A 13,546-nucleotide genomic window follows, 5' to 3' on the forward strand; every position below is an offset into this window, starting at 1 on the left:
CTAAAACATGGAGATATATGCATAGCATCCTTCACTTCTGTCCACATTTCCCTGTATGAACACAGCTGCATGGACATACTGATTGCAAGCAAAACTGGGAAAAGAGCAGTAGTTGCACATTGAAGGAGAACAGAAGACTATGGATCCCAAGCTCTGCACAGCATACTTTCCCTTTTGCTCATGGAGAAATGTGTTTCACAACTCTCCTTTATCAACCAGTGAGAACCGATTGTGCACTCAGAGGTATCTCTGAGATTCCTTTCTTAGGCAGGGTAGGTACCCTTCCCTTTATGGAGAATAACAAACCTCTTCTACTAGAGTTAAACGGAACAGAGCGACTTGGATGTTTTCCCAAAGGTTTCCAAAGGATCAGCAAATCTGTACAAGAGAAATAAGCAGAGGTGACTGCTCAGGACCTGGGCACAGAAGTGCAGCCTATGTCCTTGTCTGAGCCTGTGACCCAGTGCTCCCATGTGTCTGCAAAGTCAGTACACACTGCCTTCTCACTTGATCAGGGGGAATTGTAGCATTATCTTTACAAATAAAAATAATTCTGCTGCAATTGCCTACTTGTTATCTGGAAAGGCAGTAGGAATTCCTTAGCAGGAAAGACCCCAGCAAACCTGCCTTGAATAGCAACCCATAGATTGTCTGGGCAAACGCAGGGAGACTTTCATTTTTGGAGAAACTAATACATAGGGCATTGGCTGAGTTTCCATTTCAGTGCAACTTAAGCCTGAGTGATAAAGGCAGCTGCGTTCTCTGAACCTTATATTACATAACCCTCATGCGATTCAGGGCTGCTATTTATAGTTTTCCATTGTGGGGGCTCTGGGCTGGGTTACAGGTATGCAGCTTCCTTTTCTCTAGCTCAGGAGGAGAGCAAAATGACTCTGCATTTACACCAAGCTTCTACCTAGCTTGTCTTTCAAAACTGCTTTTGTGTTATTGTCTAAACTAAGATTTGAATTCTACTTTACCGTATGTTCATTTGTTCATTCTGTTATGCATCTGACCATCTATTTAACAGATACTTAGTGAGTGCCCACTTATCACTGGGGATATGAAGTTGATAAGACCCTCCTGGACTGTGGGTAGTAGTTGAAAAATATTTATTCTTAGGTCCTTTCCCAGACATTTAAGACACAGTGGAGGGTAGTGAGTTCCAGGCATAGTATTTTAAAATATCTCCAAGAGAGTGCAATATACAGCCAAGATTGGGGGTCACTAGGATTTCTACACTCTGAAGCCAAGGGAGTGCATTGAGATTTAATATTATAGAGAGGAGGACTGGGATGAGTCCCAAGTTGAAGTTGAGAAGCAGTTAAGAGAGAATTGGGAAGTTGCTTGACATTGGAAGGGAAGAAACTTTGGGGTCAGATCAGTCTGTGGTAGAATCTCAGCCTTTCTAGTTTTCAGCTCTGAGTGTTTCTGGAGATGTCAACTGACCTCTTTGAGCCTTTGCTTCCTTATTTTAAAAATGAGGATTTGAGTCTTCACATCCAGGGGTTGCTGAGCAACCAGTCTCAGTGGTTTTTATTACTCTTTGGAGCTCAGGAGGAGCGCTCAAACACAAGTCAGAGGATAATTTAAGGGTGAGTATGCGGTCCATGGGATTCTCCTTTGCTTCCAAAATTAGGATGAAGACCATTATCACTATTTTTTATCTTAAAACTAACACAAATATGTTGCTAACTAGAATGCAAATTTGTATCAAATAATTAAGATAAAGATGAAACTTTACATGTTTTCAAAAGGTCTGTGTTTTGGAGGACAGGGCAGAGTGTTCAGGCCTTTCTGAGATAACTTTCACTCTTCTCTGCTCAGTGGAGGCCCCCTGGCAGTCAGGAGGGGTTAGAGATGTGAGCATTAGGAAATGTCTGGTCATTCTAAGTGAGGTAAAGCAGCTGATGCTGTATGGTTGGGATGTTCAGACATTTTTCTTGCAGGGCATTTAACTAACCACTGTCAGCACTTTTTTCTAGTGACTGACTATACACATATAGTCAGTGTATTCCTTTATTTCACTGTTTTAAGCCCTGCTTTCTACCTTGACAATATATCTTGGAGATTATTCATATCAGCTCATAAAGAACTCCTTCATTTTTTTATGGCTTCACAGTATTCTTTTATGTGGATGCACTATAATTTATTTAACCAATATTCTGTTGATGGATATTTGGGATGTTTCAGCCTTTTGCTGTCTCAAACATTGCTGCAAGGAATGACTGTGTACATATGGCATTTTGCACCAGTGAGCATCTTTTGTACCATAAATTCCTGGAAGTAGGTCAAAGGGCACCCGCATTTACAAATTGCCCTTCCCAGAGGTTTTTATTGTGTGGGGTGTTTTTTCTCAAACACCTCCAGTGTTTGAGAGGTTTCTCTACAGCTTCATCAACACAATCTGCTACCAAAATGGGAAACTTCAGCAGTTGCAACATTCAACAGTCCATCAATTGTGAGTGACCTTGTACCCCTTTTATATGTTTTAGGACTCATGTGAGTTGACATAGCTGGGAAGGGTTGGTTCATATCCTTTGTGTGTTTTCTAATTGAATTTATTCCTTGTTAATTGCTTTGTTTCCTTGTTTTAGGTAGTACTGAGGTGTGAACTCAGGACCTCGTGCTTGCTAGGCAGATGCTCTGCCACTTAAGCCATGTCACCATCCTTTTTTGCTTATTTTTTTTGAAGAGGGTCTCACATTTATGCCCAAGCTGGCATAGACTGAAATCCTTCTATTTACTACATTTTTTGTGCTGCTGGGATGACAGGTGGGAATCACCATGCTCAGCTTTTTATTGGTTGAGATGGGGGTCTTGTTAACTTTTTGCCTGGGCTGGTCTCAAACCGAAATCCTACTGGTCTCTGCCTCTTAAGTAGCTGGTGGGATTATTCATGGATTACAGGCCTGGCCTGTTCCTTATTGACTTTTAAGAATTTAAAAAATATATTTAGAAATATTGACACCATGTCTATGGCAAATATATTTTTTCTTCCGGTTCTGACTTTTGTCTTTGGTTTTGTTTTTCCCTTTGAGACAGAGTCTTGCTATATACTCCAGGCTGCCCTGACTCTCTTGCCTCAGCCTCCTGAGTGTGGGTTTATAGGTATATACCATGTCCTTTGTCTTTTGACTTTGATTTTTCTGTAGAATTTTGTGAATTTGTGTTTTGAGTATATAATAAATAGAAAGATAGTCTCTATGATTAGTAAATAGTTATTTCATATTCTTTGTATCACTTATAATATGTTATTCTTTTTTTACATTAAAAATTTTCTACCTTCTGGGATTTGTCATGGCGTAAGATGTGTAGTCATCCTATAGCCTTTAGTTGAATAATCTATCTTTTCTCCATGATTTGAGACACTATTCCTTCCCATACATTAAGTCTCTGTCATATACTAAATTTCCATATGCTATTGGGCCTGTTCTTGAACTTTTCTTTTGTATTGACTTTTGTCTATCCTTGTATGAGTGCAATACATTTCAGATCATAATAGAACTTCATTTCTGGTTTAGAAAGAAAGCCTTGGAACTTTTTTTTTTGAGCTTTATTGGCCATACTTATTTTTTCCACTTAAACTTTAGAATCAAAGAATTTAGTTTTTAAAGTTAATGTTTTGTGAGTATCATATTACACTTGTTGATTACAAAAGAGGGGCCTGACAGCTCTATGTGTGTAACCTTTAAGGTGCACAGGTCCTGCTCCTTAGTTAGTTGAACCAATGTCACTAATCAGACATTGGCTTCTGTGTCCCAGGGGCTGAATAAGTGAGGGGGAGGAGAGGCAACCAGAGTTTAATGTAATATGTAGCCTCCTCGCCCATGCAAAAACACAAGGAGAAAGTGAATGAAAGTTGCTCAACACTGGGGTAGAATGCAAAGGCCTCTGGCAGGGATTTCTCCTCAGGACATGTGACTAGGAGGAACCCTAAAGCTTTTATGATTGTACAGATCTGGCTCACTAAAAGTGTGTAGAGTGTTTCACCTGCTGGAAAGGACAGGGAGAGGCAGGTATAGTATAAAGAATGTGAGCTTAGAGCCACATTCAACTGAGTTCAAATCCCAGCTCTATCAGTTGTGTGATTTGAAGCACTTAATTTCTTTAACTTTCACTCTTCCCCTTTATAATCTCCTTATAGAATTGTCAGGATTAGAATTAAGATGCCAAGATTGTAACACAGACCTTGCTACTGGACATTATACTAACTGAACATTAAATTAACTACTGAACACATAGTCCATGTAGATTTTGCACCAGAGACAAAAGAGAGTCATTTCATAGTCTCTTGGAGGCTTTGGCAAACCCATGCTGTAGAGCGTGTAGCCATATCCTGCAGAGGGATCTCCCTGACTTCAGCTCTACAGAGAAGACATCTTTATGTTTCTGGAATTCCAAGCCTTTCAATCCATCCTGAACAATTTTTTCCTGCTCTGTAACTCTCTCAGGTCCTCATCTCCATATTCCCTCTTTATCTCACTAGCAGGAATTTTTCCAATGTTCATCTCATCCTGAAGTGGAAATGTTTTATATAAAAGCAAACAGAATCTTGATCCTTTCAAAAGTGCTGAGAATATTTCATTACCACGATTTAAATTTATTCTCAGTTGAGAAAACATGAAAAATAGAGAAAAACAGAAGAAAATAAATACTAGTTATAATGCCACAGAACAGAGAAAACATTTATTTATTTATTTATTTTTAATTTTTATTTTATTCATATGTACATACAATGTTTGGGTCATTTCTCCCCCCTGCTCCCTCCCTTCCCCCACCGTATCCCTTGCTACCCAGCAGAAACTATTCTGCCCTTATCAGCAAAGAAAACATTTATTAGTGTGGGCTCATTTCTGGGTCTACACCCTCCCGCACAGGAACCTTGACATTGAAGTTTACATTCACACTTGTGTAGATACCTACACTCATAGTGATAGTTCACTGTTAAGAACACAGGACCATGCCTTATATAGAACTTGGTATCTTACTCTTTTAATGCTACATAATATTTCTCTTCTATGCTATGCAAAATTTCTGGTAAGGATTATTTTTGACTGCTGCATAATATTTTGCTCATTTTTTTTCAAAGTCAAAAATACACAAGCAGATTCTTATCTCCTTCAACATTAGTTAGGGAGCAGAGATAAAGGCTAGAGGGCAATTTCCACTTAAAAATTAAACAAGAAAAGTATCAAACCATCAATTAATTTCTGAAAGCTTAGATAATGAATAAAAGCTCATTTAACATTCTTACTTCCTGTTGCTTTTTTAGGGAAAAGACTTGAACATTTTTCAGAGTTATTACAGAGCAACTTGCACAGCACTGTTTTTACAAGGAGTCCACCAATGCCAAAAGGAAGAGTTATGGCCTTCCTTTCCTTCCCAGAACAGAGTGTGTTTATCCTTTTTCTAGGGGGGCAAAGTTGAATGTTTCCTGTAAAGTAAAACAACCTGAATATCTAGGGTGATTTGAGCCAAATGGTAAATAAAAAGCAAATAAAGTAAATCAAGAAATACTTGTGGGAAAATAAAACTGGTCGCTTCTGTCATTCCACTGACGACTTTTTGCTGTGTCTCTGGTTGGTGACCACAAGATGTCACTATAGCATCTTTAATCTTAATAGTTCTAGAGCTGGTTGGGGGTGGGGAAAGAACAGGGAAAGAAAATCTTACAGTTCTATGCAAAATGGAATAGTAGTTTTTTCTCCTGGCATGCAGCCAGGCTAATAAAAAAAATTTTTTAAACCAACACTATGAATTGAAAAAGCTTTCAAGAAACATCTGCACAGTGAAACTGTTAACTCCAAAGAGGTCCAACATTGTATTTATACTGTATAAATTAAAATGGAAAATCAAAACCCATTTGGGCCAATGTGCAAAATCTCCAAAGCAAGAAAAAAAGACTTTCGAAGTCAATCCATTTTCCAACAAAGGCATTAGATATGGAGGATGTGAGAGCTGAAACAACAGAAAGCCAGCACAGTGGAGCTTCAAATAACCAGTTTCCCAAACATTGTTAACCAGATTTCCCCTTACAGACTCAAATTTTATGAGAAAGAAATAAATCGTTTTTTAAAATATGCAAGCTCCTCTTGTTGCTTGGATAAAGTGATTTTCAGAGATGACCTGCACGGTCTACAGTGCCCTTTCCACATGATACGTGCACAGGTTAGTAGAGGAGATTTGGTGTTCTGGATTGTGATTCAGAGGAACTGAAAGTTCTTGCATCATCCAAAAAATATATATGTTTCTCATTTACATAGAAAGCAAGGAAGCACTTTAAAACACAGCTACCGGTAGGATGAATCCCTGGATTTGAATAGCTATCTGTGGGATGGCCTGTCTGGCTTCCCACCTTCATCTGAGTGTCCATGATGCATCCTTCCATCCACAAGGTTTTGGTATGACTGGCAATGATCTGACCTTCCCACTGACCTCATGAATGGCAAGTAGCCTGACCAAAATCCCTACCTCAGGAATTTGGAATTGAATCTCTCCAGATGACTGGGTATGCAAATTCTAGAACTGTTGGTCACTGTGTTTCTAATCGGTGGATCTAGAAGCAGAAAAAATAGGTCTACAGCGAGAGATGAAGGTTCATTGAGAGGGTACCCATGTGTCTGCATCCAAATTATCCTGGATGCCCAGAGTATTCCATTTTGGGGTTCCAAGAGAAATCCCTGTATCCTCATTGTAAGTAACTACATTGTTCGACAAACCCAATCTGATGGTTGCAATTAGTTGCAAAAGAGAGTCTTAACTTAAAAAAAAAAGAAAGTCTTAAGTTATGAAGATTCTTTCCAAAAAACCTGGAGCCCAGGTACCATGGGTTTTTCCTTTCTGTACTCCAACCCTCTGCTGCTCCCTAGTTATCTTCTGTTTCCTGTCACTAATCCACACACTTAGGTTAAAGGATACTTTATTTGGTCTGTTTGAACCACTCTCTTGGCTTGTTTAGAGACAGTGAGAGTAATCTAGAAAATCCTCTAGGAATGATTGAAAGATGACTTTCAATGTCTATGCTCTTTGGTTGAACTGGATCTCAGTCAACGTTCTACAATAGCAGTTTTCAAAATTTGTTCATTTAAACCCCTATACATGTTGCTGGGAATGCAAATTAGTGCAACTACTATGGAAATCAGTATGGAAGTTCCTCAAAAAACTACCTATGACCCTGCTATATTACTGTTGGACATATGTCTAAAGGAGTGTAAGTCAACACACAAGAGAGATACCTACACACCCATGTTCACTGCAATGCTATTCATAACAGCCAAGCTGTAGAGTCAGCCTAGGTGCCCAACAACTGGTAAATGGGTAAAGAAATTATGTATATACACTGGAGTATTACTCAGACAAAAAGAAAAATGAGAGAATGGGTAGAATTGAAGATCATTATATTGAGCAAGATAAGGGAAGTTCAAAAAGCCAAATGTCACATGTCTTCACTCCTAAGTGGAGTCTAGACCTAAAATGATAACAATAACAATAATAATGATATATAAACCAAAAATGGAAACTGTATGGAAAGAGGAACCAGCAGAAGGGAGAGAAGGAAAAGGAGGGAACTGGGGGTGAACATGGTCAAAGTACATTACACACACACATACACACACATACACACTCACATACACACATACACACACACACATATACACAAATACACACACACCACACACACACACACACACACATATAAACACACACACTCAGACACACACATATACACATATACACACATACACACATATATACATGTATATACATACACACATACACACATACACATCTATACTCATACATACACAAATACACATACACACATATACATACATACACACACATATGGAGATAGCATAATGAAACCCACTAAACACTGCTTGAAAAGAGTGGGAAGAAGGTGGGTTAAGAGAACATAACAGGGCAAAAAAAAGAATTTGATAAGAGTACATTGTATGCATCTATGAAATAGTGTAATTAAACCCCTTTATACAATTAATGTAGACTGATAAAAAAATTAAAAAAACAATAAGCCAACAAAATAAATAAATAAGAAAAAATGTGCTCTGTAGAACAGTAATTTTAAAAGTGTTAAGAAAAAATAAAGTATGCCATAGTGAAATAAATTTTGGGGAAATTGCGAAATATAGTTTCCTCTTGAACACAGAGGTTATGTAGATAGTGTAAAGACTCTAACAAGTCCTCCAGTAAGAAAAGGAATCTAAAGTTTTTAGCTCAGAATTTCCCAAACTTATGTGATAATGATTTATTTTCTTCAGATTAAGCCTTACTTATCACATTTTAAAATGTTACATAAGGTTTTTATTTAACTCTGTTAAATAAACTAAATTCAGTTAGAGGTGGGTCCATGTTGGGAATTTCGATAACAAAGACCCTAAAAAAAATCTCAATCTCACTCCCTTACATCCTGGCCCTTAATTGGTGAGGCAGTTGGTCAGAAAATGGAGAATGGCCCAGACATCCAGTGTGTGGCAAAAACTATTGTGGCCCATTTTGTTGCCTTAATTTCCCAGACTCCTGACTTTATGCCTTTAAAAAATATAATATGCACAAAAGAGTGCATAAATCACACGTGTACAGAGATGAAGTTTCACAAACTTTCACACTCTACTGTAACCAGCTTCAGACCAGGAGACATTACCAGCTCTCAGAAACTCCTTCATGTCTTTCATTCACACCCCCACCCAGCTCCCAAGATAGTCACCGTCTGACTTTATGCCTTGGATAAAGTCATAGACTTGGATAAACACATGGATACGTCCTGGAGGAGTATCAATCTTTGATCTCTTTGCATCCCTCCAGGGAATGTAGCCAGAAGTCACTGAGCTCCTCTGTAACGGGGCCATGAAAGCACAGCTGACTATCAGACTCTCATACAGGGTAGTACAACTGCCTGGGTTCCACCTCCTGCCTCTGTGACTCTGGGACCATGGCAATTGCTCTATCTTTATGGATCTCTATTTCGTGATTTGTAGAAATTAGAACATCTGCTTTATGGGAATGGTTTGGGGATCAAGTGAAATTTTGGCAGAAACTCACTTGTACATAGTAAGTGCTAAACACGTTTGTTTTTCACATCAGTCACCCATAAACGTTCCTTCATCATCCCATGTCCCCCTTCAGTCGGATAAAGAGTATCACCTCCAACTGTGGCAGAGGTGTGGGGGAAAGTATCTACTTGCAGGCCTGGTACTCACGACTCCTTCAGGTATGACCTTCTTCTTGTTCATCCCTGGGGGTGCATAGCACAGAGCTTCTCATGTGACCGCTTAAAATGATGCGTGTGAATCTTCACAAGGGGGGCACGGGGAGATGCTTCCTGCTCTTGTGGAAACTTCTGTTCAAAGGAGAATCCAGAAAAGTGATAAATGATGCACACACACATACACACACACCCCAGGTGAATAGTGAAGTATTACAATTGGATTGGTTGCAGGTTTTAGTGTTCCCCAGACCTATTTTTTCAGAACAAAGAAAGCCAAGGCAATTTAGGGGGACCTACCCCAGACAGGGAGGCAGGGAGGTAAGGTCTCCCAAATACCAGCCCATTGCTCTGTGTTCTTATTACCATAATTCAGAACAAGCTTTCAAGTAGTTTGAAATCAACTGGATATGGGTAACAATTCACTTGTTCAGCTACTGTCTTGGATACTGTAGTAGTCTCAAAATGCCATCAACCAAAAGATATCAAGACCAAATCCCTGGGCCTGTAGTGTTACCTTCATGGAGCTTATATTCTAAATTGGAAGACAGACAATACACAGATTCCTAGATGAACAATCGATTATCGGGTCATTCTGAATAGACCTAAGCCCAGGGGTTCAGGGAGGGAGTCTGGGGAGTGGTGGGTGATGAGCTAGGTCAGCCCTGAAGGGCTCTCTGGTGGGGTACAGTTAAGGGGATAGGGCTTCACATGTTCTCCAAGTATGACTTTGGGTATTCGTAGCATGTATGGAAAGCCAGCAGTTTTGTCCTAAGGATGTCCTGGGAGGGCCCTGTGCTGGGCGCACCGATGCTCCTGTTCTGGTCTAGTCTTTAAGCTGCTCTGTGAGCCCTCCAGATTTCTTTAACCTCTGAGTCCTTAACTCAAGTTAGAGTAACCATCACGTATAAGGTTCTCTCTCTTAAAACAAGAAGCCCATGCACATAACAGATCCTGAGACGTGCAGTAACCCACAGAATCACAATGTCTGCTGGGGCCATTGCAATCTTGCTGGAGACCATTAGTGGAGGCTGGTGAGGCCTTTGTGGATTGAAGTGTTAGGGAAAGACTGAAGGTTTTATTTTTTTTTAAAGCCTCCACTTTTTTCTTCCCTTCCCTACCCCCCAGATCTGCTTCTAATTATACAGAGGGCCAGACTCAAAACCACACACATTTTCAGTCAATCCTACCCCTTTCAATCTTAAAGCAGTCAAACCACAGGCCACCAGAGAGGTGCTTTCAGACTAGAGAAGTGGAACAAAGAGTCATAGATATAACATCCTGGCCGGCTCTGGCTGGAGCTCACTGCGGTGGAGAAGCTGCTTCTGTTTACCTTCCCTGCCACCGACCCCCACTCCTGATGTTTAAGGAGATAGGAATAAGCCCCCTCCCAGTTCTTCTAGGAGTAATTTGTAATTACTCTTTTCAGGTTCCATGTTAGAATCTGGCAAAAGATCTTTTCTCTGCATCAAAGTAGATCCAAAACAATTTGGAGCTCATGTAGTGAAAAACCACATGTACAGGGGGAGGTAAAATTTGGAGGCACTTTTAGCACAAGTTGTTAGTGCAAGATAAGTACATAATAATAACTATTATGAAAATTTTCTTTTTCCTCTATTTAATCCTTCTAAGACTTTCTAATGCCCAAATCCAGGAGCTGAGGAAAGTGTCTAGAAAAAGATTCACTCCTGTGTTCATTTAGTAACCTTTTTATTTTTTTTGTTGACTTTTTTTTATTGTTATTCTGGGTGGGGGTTCATTGTGGTATTTACAAAAGTTCTTATAATATATCGTACTTAAATTCACCCTCTTCATCAATCGCCTCTATCCTCCCCTCCCATGATTCCCATAAGAGTTTTCCATTTACATATATTTATACACAGTATTTGTACCATATTCACCCTTCCACACCATTTTCCCACTTCCTGCTCCATCCTACTTGTACTACCTTACAGGGCCTGCTCTCCCCTCCCCTATCCCTTTTTCTAATTTGTAAAAGATTAAAAAGACATTCTGCTGTTTAAGAGAGCTGCACAGGGTGTTTCCTTGTGGTACTTCCATGGATGTAGGTGTTTTAGCCTGAATTGGCTCATGTCCTCTATTTGGCTTCATTCTACTTTAGTCCCTTTCTTATGGTGATTTCAACTGGTTTGAAAATTCTATATTTATTCTTGTATAGAGAGTATATCTTAACTTCATTCTTTTACTCCCCCGACCTCATGTATGTGACCGCCCCTTACTGTGGCTTGTTTTTCATATTACTGTATTTGTATTAGGTCTATATTGCACATATGAGAGAGAATATGCAGCTTTTTGCCTTCTAAATCTGATAACCTTCACTTAAGATGATGTTCTCCGGTTCCATCCATTTACCTGCAAATGACAAAATTTCATTTGTCTTTGTGGCTGAATAAAATTCCATTGTGTATAAATATCACATTTTCTTAATCCATCCTGGCTGTTTCCATAGCTTAGCTATTGTGAATAATGTGGCAATAAACATGGGTGTGCAGGTGCCTTTATTGTAACCTCACTCACATTCCTCTAGGTATATCCCTAGGAGTAAAATTGCTGGATCATATGGCAGTTCTTTTTAACTTTTTTGAGGGGCCACCATACTGTTTTCCATAGTGGTTGTACTAATTTACATTCCTGTATATGGCTGTTCCTTTTTCCCCATATCCTCGCCAACATTTGTTGTTTTTGTGTTCTTTAATGGTAGCCATTTTAACAGGAGTAAGGTAGAATCTTAACATGGTTTTGACTTGCATTTCCTTTATGGCCAGGGATGTTGAGTATTTCTTCCTGGGTTTTTTAGTCATTTGGAATTCTTCCTTTGAAAAAAATCTTTTCAGTTCATTTGCCCATTTCTTCACTGGGACATTGATTTTTGGAGAGTTTAGCTTTTTGAGCTACCTGTATATCTGGTTCTCAATCCCTTGTCAGATGTATAGCTTGTTTTTTGCATGAAGATATCCAGTTTTCCCAACAACATTTATTAAAGAGGCTGTCTTTATCATATGTTTTGGCACTATTGTCAAAAATAAGGTGGGTATAGTTGTGTGGATTCATATCTGGGTCCACTATTCTGTTCCACTGGTCTTCATATCTGTTTTTGTGCTAGTACCATGGTATTTTTATTGCTATGGCTCTGTAGTATACTTTGAAGTCAGGTATTGTTATACCTCATATTTTCAAAGTACCTGTGTGTTATGCATTTGTATAACACAGTTTGAAATATATAATATAGAGAAATTTAATTGATGTGTAACCAATTACTCTGTAACAACTCAATAGAACTGTTTGCCTGTAAAGTCTTGTTGGATTAAAGATATCACTATGGTATGAAAATTTTAGTTTCAACATTGTCCTACTGGGTTTATAACCTATACAGGCATAGTTTATATGATAAAAATATCCTGTAAAGGGAATTCAAGAATGAAGACACATAGGATTAATATTTATCACTCAAATTGACCTACCATAAAGGTGAAACTGTTCGATTAATTTAAATATGTAAGAATTATTACTTCTATTTGAAGCTAGGTAAAAGAACTGAAGACTTTTCTACATTTTCATTCACAATCTCTTAACTTTGCTTTCAGTGAACCCATCCTTGTATGTATAAATGAACTGGACTATGAAAGATTCCACCAGATGGATTACCCTCACCAAATTTAACATCAGTGTGTGCTCTTAATGTCTTTGTATCCCAGTAACAGACATGAAAAATTTCACATTTCTTACATTCAAAAGGCATCTCTCCAAATGTGAGTCCTTTCAGGGATTTGAAAATAATCAAGTTATAAACTCTCTCTCTCATTTCTTATTTTCATAAGGTTTTTCTCCGGTGTGGATAATTTCATGAACTTTCAAATAACCAGAATTCATGAAGGCTTTTCTACATCAATCATATAATGAAAGTTTCTCTGCTTTGTGTGTCCTTTCATGCTTTCTAACAGAACTAGGATCTGTGAAGGCTTAGGGTTGGTCTCCAGCATGAGTCCTCTTGTGCTGCAGAAGTGTACTAGGATGAGCAAAAACTTCCCCACATTGTTTACATTTATGTTTTCTCCATTGTGAATACTTTACTGAACTTTTAAATGGCCAGATGTTAAGAAGGCGGTGCCACACTGCTCACATACATAAGGTTTCTTTCCAGTGTGAGCTGTTTCATGCTTTTTAACGTAAGTAAAACACGGGAAGGCTTCTCCACATCGCTTACATTTATAATGTTTTTCTCCAGTATGGATTCTTTCATGGATTATTAAAGAACTTGAATTCCCGAAGCCTTTCCCACACTGCATACATAGAATTTCT

General features: G+C 38.8%; 1 long non-coding RNA gene across 1 annotated transcript in view; it reads left to right on the plus strand.

Annotated features, from left to right (window-relative positions):
* The first annotated feature begins 1,352 nt into the window (after window positions 1-1,352).
* The window catches only part of LOC109695113 (uncharacterized), a 53,415-nt gene continuing 41,221 nt past the window's right edge, over window positions 1,353-13,546 (plus strand). Inside the window, exon 1 of the long non-coding RNA XR_012449711.1 lies at window positions 1,353-1,595. This is a non-coding gene — a long non-coding RNA (uncharacterized lncRNA). The remainder of the gene's footprint in view (window positions 1,596-13,546) is intronic.

The sequence above is a fragment of the Castor canadensis genome, chromosome 7 (genome assembly GCF_047511655.1).
Source record: "Castor canadensis chromosome 7, mCasCan1.hap1v2, whole genome shotgun sequence".
Taxonomy (NCBI): domain Eukaryota; kingdom Metazoa; phylum Chordata; class Mammalia; order Rodentia; family Castoridae; genus Castor; species Castor canadensis.